Raw genomic sequence first — 10,133 nt, forward strand, 5'->3', positions numbered from 1 at the left:
GTTCTGTAGGCTTCTTGTATGTTCATGGGCATCTCTTTCTTTAGGTTTGGGAAGTTTTCTTCTATAATTTTGTTGAAGATGTTTGCTGTCCCTTTATGTTGAAAATCTTCATTCTCATCAACTCCTATTATCAGTAGTTTTGGTCTTCTCATTTTGTCCTGTATTTCCTGGATGTTTTGAGTTAGGATCTTTTTTCATTTTGTATTTTCTTTGATTGTTGTGCCAATGTTCTCTATGGAATCTTCTGCACCTGAGATTCTTTCTTTCATCTCTTGTATTCTGTTGCTGATGCTCGCTTCTATGGTTCCAGATTTCTTTTCTAGGCTTTCTATCTCCAGTGTCGCCTCACTTTTTTTTTTTTTTTTTTTTTTGTGTCTACTTCCCTTTTTAGGTCTTGTATGGTTTTGTTCAATTCCATCACCTCTTTGGTTGTGTTTTCCTGTTTTTCTGTAAGGATTTGTAACTCTTTAGCATTGTTCTCCTGTATTTCTTTGAGTTATTAAAATCCTTCTTGATGTCCTCTACCATCATCATGAGATATGCTTTTAAATCCGGGTCTAGCTTTTTGGTTGTGTTAGGGTGCCCAGGACTAGGTGGGGTGGGAGTGCTGGGTTCTGATGATGGTCAGTGGTCTTGATTTCTGTTAATAGGATTCTTATATTTGCCTTTTGCCATCTGGTAATCTCTAGAGCTGTGCAGAATACACTCACGGGGTCCGGGAACCAAGATTTCTGCTGCCGATGTTCAGGCAAAGAGCTCATGGGCTGGGCTGACCCCTTTCCTCTGGCCGGGAAAGTGGCTGGATGTCTGGGGCCTGTGCAGAATACTTCGGCTGGGTCCTGGATCCAAGATGTAAGCTGCTGATGCTCAGGCAAAACGCTCCCAGGCTGGATAGACCCCCCTCCCCTGGCCTGGAAAGTGGAAGGATGTCTGGGGCCTGTGCAGAATATTCTCAGCAGGGTCCTGGAACCAAGATGTCAGTTGCTGATGCTCAGGCAAAGTGCTCACGGGCCAAGCAGACCCCCCTCCCCTGGCCTGGAAAGTGTCCAGATGTCTGGGGCCTGTGCAGAACACTCTCAGCTGGGTCCCAGCCAGGATCACTTTCATATACACTGCCTTAGTAAAGATTACTAGACACACAACAGAGTACTAACACATTACTTTTTCCAGTAAGTGAGATAGTTACTAAGTAAAAAGCATGTAGTCAGAGTGAGATTTTCTATAAATATGTGCTATTATGCTCTGAATATAAAATGTCTCCTAGTAGTTCATATTTTGAACACTTGCTGTCCAGGTTGGAACACTAAATTTAAGATTGCTGATCTTTTGAAAGTGACTCCTTTATGTCAGAAGCAGGTCCATAGTAGTGGACCTTCAAATGCTAAGCACAGCTCTAGTTCTGCCTGTTCTCTTGGCTTCCTAATCTGTTACCAAAGAACAAGTTCTTCCCACATGGTGTACTTCCATTGACTGAACCATTCTGCCCTACCTTTCCTGGTCCTGAGCTGCAGGCCTCTAAAATTATAAGTCAAAATAACGTTTACTATAAATGAAAATTTTATTCATCAGAATTAATTGTTGTCTTGGGGTTTACTTCTGAATTAACTTATACTTTCTAGCCCTTTCTCAACCATGGCTGGCTGGCTGGTTCAACTTAGCTATTCTGGATGAAACTCCCCTCTTAGCTGACTGATTCAAAATGGCTTCTGTCAGATTCTGACTAAAATGCTCGGCTTGGTCTCAAACTAGCTCTGGCAAACTATTCTTCTGGCTTCTTCTCATTCCCTGGTTCTCTCTCTCTCTCTCTCTCTCTCTCTCTCTCTCTCTCTCTCTCTCTCTCCCTCTCTCTGATGTTCTCATAAGTTGCCTCAATTTCACATTGTAATAAACTGTGTGAGAATTTTAGCTTAAGCAAAAAGGAGAAAGATATAGAAGAATTTTAATCCAGCAATCTGACTGCACTGGCAAGGGAATACATCTAAAGATACTTCTAGGTTTCTAGGATCTGGCCAGAAGGCAGCCATGGGGCTGAATTACAATTTTCGCTACAGTTTCCTGTCTTAACTTGTACATCAAAATATTTTGTAAGAGACACAGAACTAACCCAAGCTAGATGATTTATTACCCAAAATAAAATAAACAGAAAAAATAAAATTTTAGCATACTATTCAATATAGATTGAAATTTAAAACCAGTGGATTATTAATTTTTAGAATTTTCCACTTACTGTTTGTGGAACACAGCTGAACTTGCACAGTCACAATTATCGAAACAGTAGACTAGGGGATACTACTGGAGATAAGTAACTGGAATATTTATTTTTTATGCAGATTCCATACAGTCTTTCCTACATACATTTGAACTAAGAGATAAACAATGAATAACCAATTTTTATAAAAATGAATGGACATATCATGAAAGTCATTGGACTTATCATTGTATTACATCTTTGCTTTAATTTATAGCACATTTTTATTTCAATACTATATTGGTGTAGAATGGTCAGTTAATTATTGCTGCTATCTCAAAACTCTTGGGACGTGCTAATTTTATTCTTATTTATTTAGAGATAATAGAAAGTTTGGCATACTGGAATGTTGCTGTCTGCTTCTGTCATTGTAGTCTTTATTGTTCTCAAATTTTTCATCTTCACAGAGAGCATTCTGCTCCTAAGTAATAAAATTGGAAAGGAAATTTTCTATATTTTAATATAAAATAAATTAGGAGGTATAGACTTTTGGAATAGTCACTTCATGTAAAATATTTATATGTATAATTATGTGATTTAAAACTCATTTTAATAAATTGACACAGCAGGTCTGTTACTAAGTCAATTTCATTTTGTGATAACTAGCCCCTCAACTATGGTGTCAGTCTGAGGCTCCACTGTTTTTTCAGGCACATGTATACTTCACAGGTCAATATATACTGTGTCTATTAATTTCCAAGTAGTGTAAGAGCTTACATTATTCATAATGTACTGCAGATTGCTTTTGTCACAAAAAAAGTTAAATCTTTAGGAAGGCTTTTTGCTATATTTTGCCTCTGTATTCACATAAACTCTCTCTTTTTTTTAATTAGGTATTTTCTTCATTTACATTTCCAATGCTATCCCAAAAGTCCCCATGCCCTCCCCCACACTCTGCTGCCCCCCCCCCAACTTCTTGGCCCTCGTGTTCCCCTATACTTAGGCATATAGCTTGAAAGACCAATGGGCCTCTCTTTCCATTGATGGCCCACTAGGCCATCTTCTGATATATATGCAGCTAGAGACATGAGCTCGAGGGGTCGGGGAGGGCTACTGGTTAGTTCATATTGTTGTTCCACCTATAGGGTTGCAGATCCCTTTAGCTCTTTGGGCACTTTCTCTAGCTCCTCCATTGGGGGTGCTGTGTTCCATCCAATAGCTGTCTGTGAGCATCCAATTCTGTGTTTGCTAGGCCCAAGAATAGCCTCACACACACACACACAAAGCTATATCAGGGTCCTTTCAGCAAAATCTTGCTAGTGTATGCAATGGTGTCAGCGTTTGGAGGCTGATTATGGGATGGATCCCTGGGGATGGCAGTCTCTAGATGGTCCATCCTTTCCTTTCAGCTCCAAACTTTGTCTCTGTAACTCCTTCTATGGGTGTTTTGTTCCTAATTCTAAGAAGGGGTAAAGTGTCCACACTTTGGTCTTCGTTCTTCTTCAGTTTCATGTGTTTTTAATCCTGTCATTTTGAAAGAATGTAGTATAATTTATAGCAGTCTCTCTTTCAACTTGAACATGGTATTTTAACATGCTCCAGGCCACTGAGTCCTACATTTTAAAAAGATTGAACTCTGTCTCTCATTCATGTATATGTTCCTAAAACATCTCAAGTACACATTACTTTTTGTGTAACAGATCCTGTTAGAATAATATATAACTGCTTTTGATGGAGCTTGAAACTTAGTGCAGAGGAAATTTAATTATCTCAGTCAAAAGCTATACATCAAGTAAAAATGTCTGTCTTAATATTTTTCCATAAAGAGTGTAGTTTTTAAAAATAACCATAAATGTGATTATAGAGGTATAAAATCTTATTTAGCCCATTGTTTTCCTCTAAGGTCCATTTGACTTATTCACTAACTATACCTGGGAATAAAAGAAACATGAAATGGATATTGATTTGCCTAATTATTTAATATTTTATGGCTCAAATTAATCTTTATAATCTCCATAGAAATGTGAATATTACTTTGAATTTGTTATTTTAGATTTAAAAAAAAATTGAGGACTTCCTGTTAGTAATCCCTATCATATTTCCCCACTGTGGCCCAGTGGTGTGATGTTCTGGATATTAGCACTATGAGCATGTTCATGCTAGGTAGAATGCTTGATTGCTGTATGATTTAGCTTCCAAGAATATGTGCATAGTGAAGAAACTGAGCACATCAGAATCTGGGAACAGAGGTATTTTTTTCCTTTCAGACTCTTCACTGCCCTTTGCTTTCACTGTTTTGGCGACAGTTTATTGTTTTGAAACAGTCAAATTGAAACAACAAGTAAGAGAAAACTTCATGATTGCTAAAAGTAATAACTGACACATCATTGATTTCTGATTAAAAAGATTCAGAATTAATTTGAATTAATTTATCAAAATTAATGAGATGAAACAATATTTCCCTTTTATCATGTGTATGTTTCCCAAGTGAAAGTATTAATATTATTATTTCTAGCTCAGATACTATATATAACAGCTTCCCCACTCCAGGCTCAGGCATCATTCCAGGAGAAGGTTCAAAATGATTCTACGCCAGAGGATCAGAAAGTTTAATGTGTGACAGTGATTCTTAGTAGTGGTAGAAGCTGTGTCCATCAAGTCTCACCAACATTTGTATATCATGAACTTTACAAGGTCAGTAATGAAATATATTCTAAAGTGGATGGTAGAAAGATCATGAAGCCTTAACTCTAAACAAAGGACTGCAGGTAACTAAGGAGGTCTGTGTGAGGGGGAAATAAAATTCCTCCCAAAAGAACACACCAACTGGTTTTCCTAAATCAAATGATCATCCCTGAAAATACTTATACAAGCAACAATTTACAAACTGAGCAGGCAATATTAAAGAATAAATGTATATACTCATGCATATACAAATGTATCTGTGTATGTGAATAGGTATATACATACATGCATGTAACAACAATTAATGAAAAATAGAGGCCATGAGTTTAAAAGAGAGGAAGTAAAGATATATAAAATGGTTTAAAGGGAGGAAAGGAAATGGAGAAATTATGTAATTATATTACAATGTCAATAATTGGTGCAATTATAAAAATACTGTATTTACATTGATAGCTCAGCAATGAGAAAATATAATGTATCTATTAAATTTGGGAGTATATATTTGAATTATTACTTATGGTATACAAATATTTGGCACTCAAGATTAAAATACAAGTAAAGTTGTTGTATACTACATGGAAGCACAGAAGTGACCCAAAACTCCCATAAGGTTTTTATAAAAGGATGAATAGAAAATATTTAATTAAAAATATTGATAAGAATCTAGATAAATACAATATTTCAGTTCTTAAATGGCCTATGTATTAGACTTAATTGTCAACTTCAAAATGTAAACTCTGAAGATTTTGTTTTAAGAGAAATCATGTGCATGTTCTAAGAAACACAGTAAATGCTAAGTGACTACCTGGGTTGTCCACAATTGAGTAGGAAATTATTTTCCAGGCAGTGGCAATCACAGTAATGTGTTCATGGAAACTTTAGTGACTGAAAGAACAAACTGAAAGGTTAAAGCACTAAAAAAATTAAAAAAAGGTAAAAACTAGCATATTTTTAAAATCTACAAAATGTAATTTATACTTAATATGCATAATTCCTAGGCATCAAAATTATACACCTTATACATGCAAGCATGAAATATAAAATAAAACTACAAATGAATACAGTCATTAACATAGATATTTTTTGAGTTCAGGAAAAGAGTCTTGGAGATCTTTTGAGAGTTAGCACTAATCTATTATTTATAAAAATACCTTACATGTTTACAAAATGTTCATTTCATTTAAATAAACTATACATTAGCATTAGTGGACTTTTATATGGGGTTAGAAGAACATACAAATACATAAGAAAATGCATAAAAGTCTTGGAAAATATGAATATAATTATGACTTCAAGACATATATGTGTTTTGACTCTAGAACTTCTATATTCTGGACATAATTAAATATATGCATTGAAAATTATATTTCCCAAATATTGTAAGTTTCATTGTTATTATTTTAATTATATCTGAAGAGTTATTAAACTTTTTATTTATATTTTTTCCTTTCATGGTTCATAGACATTTTTATTTAAGATAACACCTCTATGATTAACTGTTTTATTACTATATGTATTCAGATATGTAACTTACTTTGGATTAATTTCCATACATTTGAAAAATGTGAATCTAAGATAGTTTGCTCATATAAATTCATAAACTCAGTCATACATGTTCAATAGTTAATGAATGTAATTTTTCATATATGTAAAAATATACATGTGCATATGTCAGCTGTTAATTTTTTCTTTGTTTCATAATGAGAAAGTAATTTGCATTGATTTCCACATTTTGTAAGGGGATAAGACATGATTGCAGTTTGTCTTTAAGATTATTGATGAATATAGAACTTGTTTTGTGCATTATTCTCCAGGCTTGCCATATGGTGAGCTAGTCATGAGTGATAAATACAGTTTCTTTGAAACGCACTGCTATATGAAACTTACATTTTTAAACAATTTTTAACATTTGACCTGTGAGAAAGATTAACTTTCCAGTCTTATGAATAAAAATCAAAGACGCAATACATACATAACACATTCCATGCCTCATAAAACTCTAAGTCATGGTTCTTAAAATTTTTAACAGAAACAGTTAATAATGCATTGAGTGTCACTATTCAGAAAATAAAATCTCTTTAGCTTTGTTACATCATTTAGGTCACTAAGCAACTTTGCCCTTGATATATCTGTAAAGTGATACAACTGGTAAGGGACTATCACTTTGTCAACTGCTTACAACAGTTTTGGCTCTGATTGTAATGTTGATATAAATTTTATTTTTATTTTTTTGGTAATTTAAAAGTCAAAGTAACAACTTATCTAATTGGAGCAATAATCTCTCATAGATTGTCACTAATATCTTTATGTGAACTGCCTACTTAATAGTAAGTCATCTTATACAGACACATAACTGCTAAATGTCTAGCTTGCCATTTTTATTAATTTAAGTATTTTATAGAATGTAAATGATAATGTATGTTAAATAGTGTCTCTGAAATCATGATAAAATAAACTTTCTGGAGACAATAATTTCTAAATGTCATAGAGTTATATTAAATACCTTTTATAATTAAAGTTACTCTAAGTCTGTGATTAAATTGTCTTTCAATAAAAGTTCTTATTGGGCAAAAGACATGAATAATTCATCTTTTGATTTTATATATATATAAAGTATCAAACACGTTACAGAAATATTAATAAAATTACTCTGATTTTTTGTTTTGTTTTGTTTTGTTTTTTGTTTCTTTTGTGGAGAGCCTTTGGGAGATTGCTTGGCAGGAATCTGACATTGGCCATGATTAGTAAGTAAGCTCGGTAGGTCTGACATCAGGGCATGGTTAGGAAGTAAGTTTAGGCAAGAATAGTGAAGTAGGTTAAGGCAGGAATTTTAATCTTAGGGTGGAACAAGAGAAGTAGGCTTCAGACAAGATTTTGAGCTTGGACAAAGATGTGGGCTCAGGTATTTGGGTCATTCTGACAGGCCCTTGGAAACAACTGTCACCAGACTAATCAGGGACTTTGCTTACTGCCTGGCCAGTTCCTTATTGTCTTGTTTGCCCTTAATACTTGCATGCAATTAAAATGGTATAAAAGCAGATTGGGAAAAATTAAACCTGCCTTCAGTCTCAGAATTGACTGGGGTTATGCTACAGTGCTGTCTAATTGTCTTTTTTTTTTTTTTTTTCAATTCTTTCTCCTGCTCTGGAGAACTTGTTGACTGACTGAGCAGGCTTGGTCAGTTTTTAATTATGTAAGATAGTTACAGTGGTAAATTCTAATAACTCACCCTTGAAACAAAGATATAGATTACTTGGTTTGTGGCCTAATATACGTAGTCAGTTCAAATCAAACAAGGTCACATTGTGAAACTCTGTCACAGAAAGCAATACAGGAATAAAAGCAATTATTGATTAATAATTATAAACCAAGAATACCAGTAAATTTCCCTTGGAAATGTGATTAAAAGATGTTTGATTTGAAACTTTTTGTTGTTGTTGTTGTTTTGAGACAGGGTTTCTCTGTATAGAGCTGGCTGTCCTGGAACTCATTTTGTAGACTAGGCTGGCCTGGAACTCAGAAATCTGCCTGCCTCTGCCTTCTGAGTGCTGGGATTAAAGGCATGCGCCACCATGCCCAGATTGTTTTGAAACTTTTTAAAACATAGATGTGCTGTCTTATCTTGCTGTACTAGCTGAAAGCTGAAAGAATTGTATGCTGGGTGAGGAAGAAATCTCTTGGAGTCTAACAGCTTCCAGGGGAGAAAATTTATGGAATCCTAGCTCATCCTGCTATACCATCCTTAATGATAGAGATATAGAGATTGATGCATGAAGACACTGCAGTGATTTGTGCAAATACTTCATTGGACACTGCATCACTGTTGCATTCACCCTGACCAGCAGGAAAGACTGACACAACACCAGTTGTCCTTCTTCAAGCAGGTTTATTCAGGAACACTTAGCATTGTAATGCAAGAACAGGAATCTCTCAAACAACCCCGGGGTGCACCTTAAATACCCTACTGACTCCTCCCAATCACCCCAGTCACATAACAGCAGTCCATAGGTTCACAGCAAGTGACAACACCTTAGGCAAGCTGAGGTATGGCATCTGTGCAGTGCAGGCAGCTGGGATGTGGCTAAGTCTGAGATAATGAGGAAGTCAGGCGCAGGTCATAAGGCCTGGCAGCCGACCCGGGTGCCATCTTGGGGCAGCGGCCGCACCCACTCCACACACATCACAGGAATAGATAAGTACTTTTCAGATTTAAATTAATATTTCCTCTAAGACCTTTCTATTCAAACTATGTTTCCATCTTACTCCTTGTAAACAACGGTTGCTGTGGATGTCATCCATAAAATATTTGGCCAATATTATCTCTAAAGTATTACTTAGAAAAGAAATATACACTTTATTATTTTTTTCATGAAGTAAATTTTATTCCTTGCAGAGCTTAAGGATTTTCGTCTCATATGAAGCTATACCAGTGCCTGGCAAACACAGAAGTGGATGCTCACAGTTATCTATAGGATGGAACATAGGGCCCCCAATGTAGAAGCTAGAGAAAACACCAAAGGAGCTGAAGAGGTCTGCAACCCTATAGGTGGAACAACAATATGAACTAACCAGTACCCCCAGATCTCTTGTCTCTAACTGTATATGTAGCAGAAGATGGCCTTGTCGGCCATCATTGGGAAGAGAGGCCCCTTGGTCTAGTAAACTTTATATGCCCCAGTACAGGGGAACACCAGGGCCAAGAAGTGGGAGTGGGTGAGTAGGGGAGCAGGTCAGGGGGAGGGGGAGGGTATAGGGGACTTTCAGGATAGCACTTGAAATGTAAATAAAAAAAATCTAATAAAAAAATTAATAAAAAAAGATTTTTGTATTCTGTGGATGATACATGAGAATAGATATATCCTAACACTAGAATATTCATATTCAAAAAAGATCACTATCTCTTCATTTAAAGAATAACCCCAAATCTGCCTAAGTGATCAGAAATCTTAAAATGTATTACCTGTCTTAATTAATTAAATGCTTCCCCCGTTAATGTGCATCTGTGTTAAATGAATTAATGAGAAAATGATGTCAAATTATTACTTTTGTACAATTTCAACCTGTATGATTTACTTAGCTTCATTTCTGTGTAGGTTGCACACTGTTTAATGGATCTAGTACACATAGCAGCACATTAATTAATGAAATTGTTGCTAATATGACATGAATCTTATGGAATGTTCACACACACACTGATTAGAATATATATATATATATATATATATATATATATATATATATATATATGTGTGTGTGTGTG

This window comes from Mus caroli, chromosome 1 (genome assembly GCF_900094665.2).
Source record: "Mus caroli chromosome 1, CAROLI_EIJ_v1.1, whole genome shotgun sequence".
NCBI lineage: Eukaryota > Metazoa > Chordata > Mammalia > Rodentia > Muridae > Mus > Mus caroli.